This window comes from Heloderma suspectum, chromosome 2 (genome assembly GCF_057233095.1).
Source record: "Heloderma suspectum isolate Gila_16-S chromosome 2, 16-S_ref, whole genome shotgun sequence".
Classification (NCBI taxonomy): Eukaryota; Metazoa; Chordata; class Lepidosauria; order Squamata; family Helodermatidae; genus Heloderma; species Heloderma suspectum.
In genome coordinates, this window is record NC_139459.1 from 244,192,275 (window position 1) to 244,206,590 (window position 14,316).

The window sequence follows — 14,316 nt, forward strand, 5'->3', positions numbered from 1 at the left end:
GAGGATCTCAAGAGCCTCTTGTTGAGGGTGAAAGAGGAGAGTGCAAAAGCTGGTTTGAAACTCAACATTAAAAAAACGAAGATCATGGCATCTGGCTAGGGTTGGCGGAGAATTTCTCCCCGAAACTTCGGGGGGCCGAGCGCCAACGTGTTCGGCCCCCGAACAAGTTTCGGGGAGAAATTCTCCGCACCCTTCCGCCCCCCCGCACCCCCCCGGGATGGGACTTACCTTTCCCGAATGTCCCTCCCGGCGGTGGGTCCCGCCGGCGGTTCGTCGGGTCTTCGTCAGGGGCGGGGGCGGCAGCCGATCTTTCGACTGGCGGCCGCCGCCGCCATTCCAATAAAACTAAAAAACACACACACGCCCCCGTGATAGGCTACGTGACGATTAACATAGCCTATCACGGCTAGATTTGCAAAGTCAGCCGTGATAGGCTATGTAAAACGTCACGTAGCCTATCACGGGTGACTTAAAAAAAAAAAGCGCGTACGGCTAATGGCGGCCCCCATAGGGAGCCGCCATTCGCGTTCCTTATTTGGTCGCTGTCGTCTACGTAAAGATTACGTAGACTACGGCGAAAATAAGGGCAACGCTATTTGCGTTGCCCTTATTTTCGCCGTAGTCTACGTAATCTTTACGTAGACGACAGCGACCAAATAAGGAACGCAAATGGCGGCTCCCTGTGGGGGCCGCCATTAGCCGTACGCGCTTTTTTTTTTTTTAAGTCACCCGTGATAGGCTACGTGACGATTTATGTAGCCTATCACGGCTGACTTTGCAGATCTAGCCGTGATAGGCTACGTTAATCGTCACATAGCCTATTACGGGGGCATTTTTTAAAAACTTTTTAGTTCGCAGCCGGGCGAGGCGAGGCGCCTCCTCCCCGGCCTGAATTTCGGCCGGGCGAGGCGGGAAGCCTCCCCCCCGGCCTGAATTTTGGCCGGGCGAGGCGGGAAGCCTCCCCCCCCGGCCTGAACTTCGGGGGGAGAGCAGCGAAGTGCCTCCCCCCCACTGAGAAATGCTGCGAGACCAGGTAAGTGACTTCCGTGCACGCCTACATCTGGCCCGATCACTTCCTGGCATATAGAAGGGGAAGAAATGGAAGCAGTGACAGATTTTACTTTCTTGGGCTCCAAGATCACCGCAGACGGTGACTGTAGCCATGAAATTAAAAGACGCTTACTCTTTGGGAGGAAAGCTATGGCAAACCTAGACAGCATAGTAAGAAGCAGAGACATCACCTTGCCGACAAAGGTCCATCTAATCAAAGCTATGGTTTTCCCAGTAGTAATGTATGGCTGTGAGAGCTGGACTATAAGGAAGGCTGAGCGCCGAAGAACTGATGCTTTCGAACTGTGGTGCTGGAGAAGACTCTTACGAGTCCCCTGGACTGCAAGGAGGTCAAATCAGTCCATCCTAAAGGAAATCAACCCTGAGTGCTCATTGGAAGGACAGATACTGAAGCTGAAGCTCAAATATTTTGGCCAGTGCCACCTAATGCGAAGAGAAAACTCTCTGGAAAAGACCCTGATGCTGGGAAAGACTGAAGGCAAAAGGAGAAGGGGACGACAGAGGATGAGATGGTTAGATAGCATCACCGATGCAATGAATATGAACTTGAGCACACTCCGGGAGAGAGCGCAGGACAGGAAGGCCTGGCGTGCTATTGTCCATGGGGTCACGAAGAGTCAGACACGACTGAACGACTGAACAACAATTCTGAAGGTAATGTATAAAATGTGGACAGGATTAAAGTATCTATATATTTTGCATTTTTCTTCCCCAGTGATATTCTTCTTCTAGCCCAATCCTAAACCTTTTTTACTTGTAGTAGGCTCATTCATTTCAATGTCAAAGTGCATTTACCCTATTATTAAGCTACTTTTGGGAAATCCTTTCTCCTTGTCAAGACCATTGTGCTTTTGTATACATTTCAATTAGTTTTGGTGACTTTCTTAGCCTTTCCCTGAAATTCAATCTGCTGCTGTGTAGTGCTTTTCATCTTTCCTCTTCATCAGTTTTACATGCATGCTTTGGCTGCAAGACTATGATCCAAGGCAGTAAAAGGCTTAAAGGAATGTAAATCTGTCAGAAGTTACTGTTCAAGATGATTCTTGTTCAGCAGCTCTTAGAAATCAACAGCATTAAACAAGCAAGTAGTTGATCCTTTTGTTTATACGACAGTGTTTCTGGTTTCACAGTTAAATGTGCTTGTAGTATCAACACACTTGTGAAGAAGAAACCATAGTTTGATTTTAGCATGTTTTTCTGGTTGTGGTTTCTAATTTTTCATCTAGCTGCATTATTCTTTTCAAATTTGTTGATCTTGTGGATCAAAATTTCATTTTGGGGGATGTGAATGGGGTAAGTTTGGATGATCTGCGAATTGAAACGAAGTTCTCATACGTCACAACCCTACCTTCTGCCACTTTTCCATCTGATCTGAAGCAAGAAACTGGAGGCCTTCTAGCAACAGGCCTGTTGTTTGCATTCTCTTTAAGAGGCAAGCCCAGAAGGCTTCTGCACAAGCAGACAACATAAGTGAACTACAAGGAACAGTTTCAGTTTTTCTGCAAAGGCCTGTATGAGTGGCTGGGCCTGCATAATCTCCTCAGGGGCCAGAACAATCCTGGGCCTAGATGGACCAATAACCTAGAACAATTCTCAGTTAAGCTGCACTTGTTCCTTTTCTCTAATCCTAATTTTTCTGCAATGGTTTCCCCCGTGAGTTGGGGCACTCAATTATAATTCATAGTTTGGGGCAGCAAAATGACTTGGAAGGCAAGCAAACCAGCCCTCCACGTCAGACAGAGCCAGCCCACTTCACTTTGCTGCCTGAGGCAAGGGGCAAGATGATGTCCCCCCATTCTATGCACAGAAGCTGACTGGATGTGCCTTTGACTCCCTCTTCAACACTGGGGATGGGACAACATCGTCCACCATGCTTGAGGGCCCAGGGAAGGCCACATGGCACACACAGCTCTGTCCTCCAGTGCCTTGCCACTGCTTGCAGGCCGCTCCATCTGGCACCTCCTCAGGGCCTCTCAAAAAATATTCTGTGGTGCAGCAGCAGCAGCCAGCTAGGGATGTCGGAGAATTTCTCCACGAATCTCCAGGAGGCCAAATGCCAACGCATTCGGCCCCCTGAAATTGGTGGGGAAATTCTCCGCCCCCCGCCCCCCCCAGGATGGGACTTACCTCGTGCGAATGTCCCTCACGGGGGCGGGTCCCGGTGGCAGTTCGGCGGTGGTGCTGCCGCGGCGGCCGGTCTTCCGACCGGCTGCTGCCACCGCCATTTCAAAGTAAAAAAAAAAAAAAAAATGTGATAGGCTACGTAAAGATTTACGTAGCCTATCACAGCTAGATTTTCAAAGTCAGCCGTGATAGGCTATGTAAATCTTTACGTAGCCTATCATGGCTGACTTTGAAAAAAAAAAAGCATGTACGCAAATGGCGGCGCCCATGGGTGCCGCCATTTGCCTTCCTTATTTGGGCACGGGTAGTCTACGTAAAGATTTACGTAGACTATGGTGAAAATAAGGGCAATGCAAATAGCGTTGCCCTTATTTTCGCCGTAGTCTACGTAAACCTTTACGTAGACTACCCGTGCCCAAATAAGGAATGCAAATGGCGGCGCCCATGGGCGCCGCCATTTGCATACGCGCTTTTTTTTTTCCAAAGTCAGCCGTGATAGGCTACGTAAATCTTTACGTAGCCTATCACTTTTTTTTTTTTACTTTACCTTTTTCTTTCGCAGCCGGAGAGGCGGGGTGCTCCCCCCGGCCAGAATTTCAGCGGGGAGGGATGGGGCGCCTCTCCACCAGCCAGAATTTCAGCGGGGAGGGATGGGGCGCCTCTCCACCGGCCAGAATTTTGGCGGGGAGGGACGGGGCGCCTCCCCACCCTCCAAGAATTTCGGGGGGAGAAACAGAGTGCCTCCCCCCCCACCGAAAAAAGCTGCAGGACCAGGTAAGGGACTTTCGTCCATCCCTACAGCCAGCATGTGTGACGTGCATGGACCAATGAATGCTCGTGTGCAGTGACTGCTGGAGAGGCTGCCTATTTGTGCTCCCTCGTCAGGGCCTTTCTGAACAGACTGTGACATGTTGGGAGAAAGCAACTCGATGAGCTCGCCCAGCCTTCCCCAACCTGGTGCCCTCCAGACATTTTGGACTACAGGTCCAGGCATTCCTGACCACAGGCTATGCTGGTTGGGGCTGAAGTCCAAAACATCTGGAGGGCAGCAGGTTGGGGGAGTCTGAGATAGCCAGCGAGCCCAGGCCAGCAGCTACCAAGCCTCACGTTACCACTGGAATGCCAATACAGGAGCACCCTCAGCAGGTGATCGAGCAGGGTTCCCAATTTTGCGCCTTTGAGCAAATGTGAGTAGGGGTCCCCCTCAGACCTTCATTACAGGAAGGTCAGAGCCTGAGTGGGCATGGAGGTTCGAGTGGGGCTTGCATGCTCTGTCACATGCCCTCCCCAATTTTAGCCTTCAGGTGGGAAGGCACAGGACATCTATTGTCGCTGTTTGTGGGTTCAGGGTTTTGTTCTCAGGACAGAACAAATAATCTCTCTTCGTGGGGAGACAAGTCAAGTTCAGTTTCTCCCAGAGGGGAAAAAAAAAATCTCTTGGAGCATGGGGAGGCTAGTTCTATGCGATAATGATGTCCCCAATACATCACCAGAAAGTTGAGCAATTGCCATAGACTGGTGTTTTTTTTCTTGATGGAGTAGGACGACATTGTAACAATAATCACATGGTTTGCATAGAACTTGGAGCTGCTCTCTCTCTCCCTCCCCCGCCCCCCCAGATTTTTCCTCCAGGAGAAATTGAATTGTTTCCCTAAGCAGAGAGAGGACTTGTTCTGTCCTGAGTGGTTGACATTTTCACCTTCCACTTCACATTATTTGATGAGCCACTTGCTTCATTGTTATCATCCCAGGGAGCGAAGGGAAGGTGATTTTGCAGTCAAATAAGCTAAAGCCACAGGAGGCAGTTTAGGAGGGAATAAATGTGCACTTCAACTTTTGTGAACGGTGTACAATTATGAGGGTGAAGCTCTTCCTCCTGTGGTGAAATATGATCAAGCAGAAGGAAGGATGTAGCTGTATGTAGCATTTGGTTTGGTGGGCTGAAAAGAGCTAAATCCAGAAAAAAGGGGTGCAATATCCAGCTATACTGAAAATATCCATGTTGGCTACATTTTTGATACTATTAAACAGAATGAATAAATGGTCATTGTAGAAGATTAGAGACATATACAGGGGGAAACCAGTGTTTATAATTCCTACAGTATCATTTCTGTGGAGTTTGTGCACTCATTATTTAGGCCATGAATGATAACTGTTGCTTCACTTCAAAACAAAAAATCTGTTGCCATTTCAGAATGGACATTATATATTGCTGACTAGAGCAACTGTCAATTGGAGCCAAACTAGAAATGACTGCAGAATACATGCTTTTTTGTCTTGTATTACTATGGCATGTTCCCATATAAAGTGTGTGTGTGTGTGTGTGTGTTAGTGGTGGTGATAGTGGTGTGTGTGTGCGTGCTGGGGAGGGGGGAGTCATGTTTTTGACAATTTGACATCAAAAAGGGCATAGGTATTTAAACTCTCTCCTTCCCCTGCCTTACCTCCCTGGACTGTATCCCACCAGGCACTTCCGTCTCAGCCCAGCTCCAACCTTCAGCCACCTACGTGGACAGCTGGATTTCAATTTATGGGTACATAGCGTGAAGGAGAGAAACTCTGGGCTCAAGCTAAATGTTCCATGTAACTTTCCCTTGACCTTTATTTTTGTTGCTAGTGAAAACTAGATGCCACAGGCTGCAATTTTTATTTAATTACATTTTATCCCACTTTTTCCAGATCTACATTAGTGCTATTCAGGCATTAAGCCCTCACGTTATTAGAATTAAGCCAGTCTAGTATAGTAGTTAGAGTGCTGGACTGGAATCAGTTTTAGTTCCCATTTGGCCATGAAACTGACTGGATGACTTTGGGCCAATCCCTGACTCTCAGCCTAACCTACCTCACAGGGTTGTTGTGAGGATAAAATGGAAAGGAGGAAAAGCATGTGCACTGCTTTGGGCTCCTTGGAGGAAAAAAGGCAGAGTATAAATATAATACATACATATATACATGCATGTCTGAAGGGAGAATGGGGAGGGACTCATTGCCTTATCAGGAGTCCCAGTTGTGCAGAGAGTTCTTCTCGTGTTCAAGTGAACACGAGTAGAACTCCTATTCGGGCATTGCTGGTTCAACACAGCAAGGACTGAACTGAGGATGATGAGGCCAGCGTGCATGGATAGGGGGTGGAGCCAGCATTCAGGGCCCTACACACTTTGAGCCCTCATGCATTCAAGTGAATACCTGAATAGGGCTTAGGTTTCTAAATCGTGTTGGGACTCTACATGCACTGAGCAGACTCCCCACTGAAAACTTCATCCTCCATCATGGGCAGTGGCAAGGCCGGGCAACAGGGATGTGAGAGGGGCCAGTGAGCATGTCCCCACTGTCCATTCATCGTGTGAGGGCTGTAACACCTGATGTCTCCCAAAGTGGCTTGCTTCAACCACATCAATCAGAAATGGAGAAAGAGTGGGTGGTGAGGATATACTCAACCTTATCCCTGCCAGCCATTTTTCCTTTAAAAAACATCTCCTAAGCTGCTTCCCTCAGGGTAGGGTAGTGTGTGTGTGTGTGCATGTGCACGCGCGTGCGTTCATTCATTCTCTTTACATGGGAGAAAAGCAGCTGGTGGAGAGGGTGCAATTTTGAATCTGATTGCAGCCTCCAGCAGGTTTTTGTATTTGTTCTTAAGCTGAGGAAAACTTATACAGAACTTGATGGAATGTATAACTTAGCTCTGTTTTTGTGGAATGCTTGAAAGCTGGCTAGCTCCACGTTGATAATTTACAGATAGATGGGAGGTGCTCCAAATCTGAGGACAGTAAACACATCAAGGGGCACATGCTAGCCCTGCCCCCCTCCATCTTCGCTTGCATCACCCTCTATATGTGGAGGACAATGTGTGAAGAGGAGAGCCTTCTCTATCCATGCGGGCTCTCCACATGATCTCAAACATTGGAAAAGCAGTGATCTGAATCACATAGAGAGTCCCCATGAATAGACGAGGCTGTTCTCTTCACAAAGCCACCTTCAACATGCACAGGGCAATGAAAGCAATGACAGAGCAGGGCAGGGCTATCAAACTGCCCCTCCTCATGTGTTTACTGTCCTCAGATTAAGAAATGCCTGAATAGAGCTGGATTTTCATGTGAATGTGGAACTGATGTTGCTAATGCTGTCAGAGTGCAGAGGTCAACAGGCCTGGATATGAATCAAAGGGATTTGGCAATGATCAGGAAGGAAAAGCCACACATAACTGGACCAGCCCCCTACCCACAAGCGAGCAGTGACATCTCCTCCTCCTCCTCCTCCTCCTCACTGCTGTTGTCTGGCCTGGAGTGAGAGGCTCTGGTTTTCACAAATGCCCTTTATGCATTCCATAGCAGTATTTTGGATTGCTCAGTGGAACTCCTCATGTGAATGGGGCCTGAGTGTCACCAAGTGCATATGTGTGGAGAAACATGTGGTTAAATGGTTGTCTGTATTTTCTGTAGGATGTACAGTCTGTTTGCTTACAGACTGTGCATGTCCTGTGACATGTTCTTCTCCTCTTGTTCCTCTATTTAACGTACATACTTTCCCTTCCTGAACCTGTTGAATTATGCTGTGGTTTGTAGGATGCCCCTCAGAATGTGCACGTGGAGACCTTTTATTAATGTCCAGCAATTTCATTGTTGCAGGCTGACACAAGATTAGAGCCACCTTGATAAAAAGACAGAGACAAAGAAAAGCTTGACCTCCCCCACCCCCCACCCCCCAAAAAAAAGAAGGGGAAGAGATACTATTAGCTTTACCCATAGGCAATACTTGCAATGTTCATTTTATGGAATTTTCATTTATAAACTAGGAAATCTGTTGCTCTTGAACTGGGTACAACACCATGCAATTGCCAGCCATTTTCAATGCAGACAACATAGATCAGTTGTGTTGTCTGATGTCATCTGATCTGCATACTGACATTGTAGATAGCAATGTAGACTTTTTATGTCAGTGATTTATTTATTTATAGGCACTGGATTTTTCATTTAAACCATTTCACATCTTAAAATAATTAAATGACATCTCCCTGTCCTGGTGTAAACTTCCTTCTCTTGATTGAGGTTCAGGGTGACTTATACAATCTGTAAGTTGATCCACAGATTTCCAAGTCATGGTACATAGATAGCCTCTTAACTTGTAGTGCTATTGTCTCATCTCTCCACAGCAGAATTTAGTGTTACTCTTGGATATAGGAATTTGATAAGGGGTAATGCGAATGAACATGAGAAACTGATAAAATAACTGGAGCATGTTTGTCCATGACCAATACCTTTGTAACCTTAGGGCATTCAAATCTGTGCCATTGAAAGAAAAAGAAATAGTTCATATGCAAAGTATTTGAAGTGGAGCCAGCTCCAAATATAGTTTTCTCACTTAATTTCATGCACTAATGCTCTTCCTTAGAAGTTGTCATGGGTTTTACATACCTTCTTCAGTGGTGGCTCTTGCTTCTGCTAGCCAGCGCTTACCAAGGGCATTGTTCTGACTTTGGGGAATTATGTAAAATGGTTTTCTCATAAGTATTCATTCACCTGTGCACTGAATCCAAATGCACTGAAAAGTGGCAGACTTTTAAAATATGAAAACCTTGACTTTCTCTAATTTTCTTTAAAGTTGACCAATATCATTTTAAAGAAGGAAATACTTCCCTAGGTTTTGATAAAGACAAAAATAGGGGGAGGGAATCTTAATTAATTTGTCACTTCAGTGGCTGAAACAGTACTGTAAAAAAATCATATTCATAGCTATAAGATTTAAGATGAGATCTCTGTGCAAGAAGTGAGATGAATGACATCAGGTTTGGCAAAGAAGAGTCAGCTAGATGTTGTCTTAAGTGGTCATCTTGGAGAAGGCCAACAAATTTTATCCCGTAGTATGTATGATGGAAGTGAAAATCAGTTGCCTTGAACTGTGCTCAATAACCTCTTTAAATGCCCCAACTGCAGAATAATCACATGAACTCTAGCCTTTGGAAATTTCCTTTGTCAGCAGTTCATATAATTCTTAGAAATAGCTGCTGCCCTGTGGTGGCAGACGTGTGTGAGAATCAGTTTAATCTTTGTACTTTCCTGACTTCACCTGTGGAAATTTTCTGAGGCTAATCCACACAAATACAGAAAAATTGCCACAAAGTATGGCTAGCCTTTCTAGCTGGAGGCATTGGTAGGCATGTCACAGTTAGGGCAGGTATAGAGGCCCCATGGGAAGCTTTCTCACAAGCAACTCCCCATGTTTCCTGAGGAGCATAACTTGAACAAAGCCAAGGAGAAGCCAGAACATGGCACCTGCCAAATATGAGTTGTGATAATTATGTACCTATTCATCCCTTCTATCTGTTGACCCTGGCTTGCTAAGAACTCCCTCTACCCCCTGTTGCAAGTGACAGGTGCTGGATGAGTCTGAGTAAGCCAGCATTTGCTTTGCCCTCTCCCTGGCTCAGGGTATGTGTGCTCTGCTTTGTGGAGCTGTCCGAACTCTGACTCCTGCTCCCCCCAAGTTGTCTGTCTGTCTTGTAGCTGCCAATCTCTGAACCTCTGATGTGACTGCTGGGCTAACTCACAGTGGTGCAAAGGCAAATTGCAGGGCCCAATTGGCTGCATTTCCTGCAAGTGCAGCCCATTGGGCTGCTGCAGTTGGCCCTAGCACAACTGTTAATGAGCCCAAGAGTCATAATAATGTAAGAAGAGCCCTGCTGGATCAGACCAAAGGCCTATCTAGTCCAGCATTCTGTTCACACAGTTGCTAAGCAACTGCTTGTAGGAAACCTACAAATAGGATATGAGTGCAGCAGCACCCTCCCGCTCATGTTCCCCAGCAACTGGTGTACATAGGCTCATTGCCTCTGATTCTGGAGGTAGCATAGAGCCATCAGGACTAGGAGCCATTGATAACCTTCTCCTCCATGAATTTGTTTAATTCCCTTTTTTCCAAATTGGTGGCCATTACTATATCTTTTGGTAGCAAATTCCATAATTTAACTATGTGCTGTATTTATTTATTAATTTCATTTATTTATTTACAATATATACCACTCCACATCAAAAGATTTCGGAGTGGTGAACAACAAAGATAAAAAAAACAAAGCACCATGGTGAAACAATTAACACTATGGTAAAACAATTAGAACATTTTTAAAGAAACAAATTCTGAATTTAATAAACTGCAGCTGGTCACTCAAGGAAAGCCCCTTGAAATAACAATGTCTTCAGGAGGCACTGGAAGGAACATAACGTTGGCGCCTGCCTGACCTCCAAAGTCAGGGAATTCCACAGGAGGGGGTCATCACACTGAAGGCTCTTTTTCTGGGCCATGGGTCCATGTGGAACCACCAGGAACATGCCCTCCGATATCCTCAGTGATTGAGCAGGTTGGCAAGGGAGAAGGCGCTGTCTCAAGTATCCTGGTCCCATGTTGTTTAGGGCTTTTTACACAAGTACTAATACCTTAAACCTGGCCTGGAAGCAAATAGGAAGCCAGTGAAGTACTGCATGAAGTACTTCCTTTTGTTTGTCCGTAATCTCCCACCAGTCATCTTCATGGGATGACCCCCAGGTTCTCGTATTATGAGGGAGGGGAAAAAATGTCTCCCTATCCACTTTCTATACACCATGAATAATTTTGTACACTTCTGTCATGTCTCCCCTTTCTCACCATTTTTCTAAGCTAAGCAGTCCCAGATGTTGTAACCATTACTCACAGCGGGGTTGCTGCAGCTCCTAGATCATTTTAGTTGCTCTTTTCTGCACCTTTTCCAACTCTACAATATCCTTTTTCGGTGCTGTGACCCGAACTTTTCACAGTACAAATTCAGTATACATGAGTGTACACAGTTGCACCAGAGGCTTGGAGAGCAGTAGCTGCAAAAAATAAATAAGTAAGTAAGTAAGTAGACATGCAAGCAGGTGCTGAGGCTTGAGTAGGGGTGGATGGAACACGTAGCTTCCGTTCCGTTCTGTTTTCTGCTGGGGGGGGCGATCCATTCCTCCCCACTGGAATCCTCCGGAGTGGCTCCGCCCCAGGAGGATACCGTGTAGCCGCACACTGGCTCCGTACTGCTGGTGATACGGTAATAGCGGCCACCATTACTGTATTGCTGGGAGACACACAGCTGCAAATGGTGTAGTAGACGCCACTGGCGGCTGTAAAGCCCTTAGTTTAACCTAATTGCAGCCATTTACGGCTGCATTTAGGTTAAACTAAGCGCTTTACAGCCACCAGTGGCATCCACTACGCCATTTGTGGCTGTGTGTCACCCAGCGAAATGGTAACGGTGGCCGCCATTACCATACCGCTAGCAGTACGGAGCTGGTGTGCTGTTTTGCCTGAAGTGATCTCTTCCACCGCAGATTCCAGAGGCCGGATTCCAAAGAATCTGCCCTCATTTGAGTCTGCAGTGGAATTCTTTAACATCCCTACGCTCGAGGCTCCTTGGCTAGAACCATCCGCCATCTGACCACCAACTTCAATATAGTCCTGGAGTGGAATGCAGACAACGCAGTGAGAAAGCATCACATGTGACAGTCCTACACCATGCTTAAAAAATTAGCATCTCAGAGAAATGGCTAGCATCCTTTTTGAAATATTAGGTTTATTTTATTTAAGAATAGTCTGTAAATGAGAAGTGGTTTTATTTCAAATTGTTTTATGCTGTACTTTGTGGTTTTAATTTTTGTGAACCTCCCAGAGAGTTTTGGCTATTGGGCAGTATAAAAATGTAATAAATAAATTAATAAATTAATTAGTAGTTCCCCATCTTCTGTGGTGGAGTTGGACTGTTCTACCTCAGTGACTGAACATTTTGAATTTGTCCTTATTTGGAATGAATCATTTTGCCTTTATGTGCTTGAAATATTACATTCTGTGTTTGTTGCCCTTCGGGTTGTGAGTAGCACTTAAACCTGAGCATGTGTTAAGCAACATGCCCTTTGGGAGATGTGACTTACTTTACCGTGGATGACACTGGCTGCCAGAACTCCCTCTGAAAAGCTAATTTGTTTACTCAAACATAATGTAATTGATTCCGCTTGTTTCATTACAACCATTTGCTGTTTTAATCCCAGAAGGCTTCATATTAGACATGGAGGAAACTAACTGTATGTTTCTGAGGGGTATTTCCCAGTAAATATTTGCCTCTAGGATGGGAATTCTTGGGGGGCCAGGGGAGGGGAAGTTATTATTATGGAGACATACAGGTTTTGTTGTTTCTTTCAGTGTGCCAGAAATGACCATTCATGTATATTTTTCAGGACATATCGATGAACAAGATACTTTAATCAATTCTGATAGCAAACCTTTTTGGAAAGATCTGGGTGGATTGGCCCATTCAAATGTAATGTTTGGAGGCGGAGCAGAGGAGATTGCTTGGGGTATGGAGCTGTTAAGGTAAGTGGGAGGAGCAGCAGTTGGAGGGAGAATGTAATGAGAGTTGGGCTGGTTGTGGGAATTCCGCTAGTTGGCCATTGGAAGAGGTGAATGGTAAAGGGAATTAGCTGGGTAGGAATGGGTTTAGGACAGTAATAGTTCTAACTGCATGCATCCATCCCAGACTTCAGGTTATTGTGAATTTGTTTTCATTGTTCCTCAAATTAAACACTCTGTCATGTTGTTAATCCTGGGTAATTTTCAATGAAACCCTCACTGACAATTCTGAATACCTACCCCAGTACCTACACCTATGCAGTGCTGTTAGCACAGAAAGATGGTGATATACTGTGTTTATTCATGTAAATATCATCACAGGGAACATCCTATAGAGGTACACACTGTATTAGTAAAGCCCATGAGTGAGGAGACAAAAGACAAATGGTGTGTTTTTCATGTTGTTTATGGTTATGTGTGGGTTCCCATTCTGTTCTCACTCTCAAACTGAGTTTTTTACATACATGCGCATAAGCACACAATGATTTTACTGCATATTCTACCACATGTTACATTACCTGCTGTGTAGTAAAAACCCTCATTACAATTTAGCAGGAAAATACTGGTGACAGAGTGAGTGAAGTTCCGTTGTCTTCCCTGCCTGAAGCAGAGCCTTCATCTTCCTTTTATACATAGAGATTCATATACTTCTGTGAATGCTTCAGCATCTCCTCTTGGTAAACACACACCTCCTATACACACAAGTGTTTCCGGGGTAGCTTTCATCCTACTGCTCCTTTATTATCACCTAGATGATAATTACATTTGAGGTGACAATACAGATGCTTGCTAAGGAAATCACATAGGTTGTTGTCTAGGGATGGGTCAATCTGTGAGTTTAACTTTGTCCTGCATTTGAATTTTGAAAATCTCAAGTTTTTTCTCTCTTGAATATAATTTGGTATATTCTTATCAAAAACAAACATAAACAAAATTCTCACCTATCTGCACCAGTCAAATTCAATAGGTACAGGGATTCCCAGCATGGAGAGGACAGTGATGTACCTGCCTGTCATATAGTTTTTGAGGAGCCTGTCAAAAAAAAGAGGTGGCAACCCCAATTCAGCATTATAAACATAGCTGAATACACAGTGATTCAAATCTAGTCTTTTAAGAAGAAAGCATTCAAAGCCCTGACCCTGGATGGATGAATCTGTCAGTTCTGGTTTCTGACACATTCCATTTTTTTTTTTTTAATTCAAGTTATTTGTATAGAATTCCGGTCGCGGCTGATGTTGCTCTGGTAGCTTCCCACGGGGCTTCATGGGAGCTTTCTCAAACAACTTTTTAAAAGGTTGAAAAACCTTTTCATCTCCCTCCTGGAATGGAAAGGGGGGGCAAGGCAACAGTTCTGGACAACTCCTTGGAGAAAGGTAACTCCCACGTGATAGCGGTGGGGCCGGATTCCAGGATTATCTCCCCAGAGCTTTACCAACACAAAAAGCTGTACTGAGCCTCCTATTTTATAGGAGAAAACAGGGCTGACGTGTTCCATATAATATATGATTTAAGAAATATCAACAACTTTTGAGGGATGATTTAAGAAACGTTAACAATATTTGAGAACACCTGTAAGATCTGTGTGAGAGAAATATGTCTGTGCTGAGGAGAAGAAAGGAGCTGGCATCCACTCCCCCTGCATCCTCTGTGTCCAGAATGTAGGGATGGTGGAGAATTTCTCCACGAATCTCCGGGAGGCCGAATGCCAACGCATTCAGC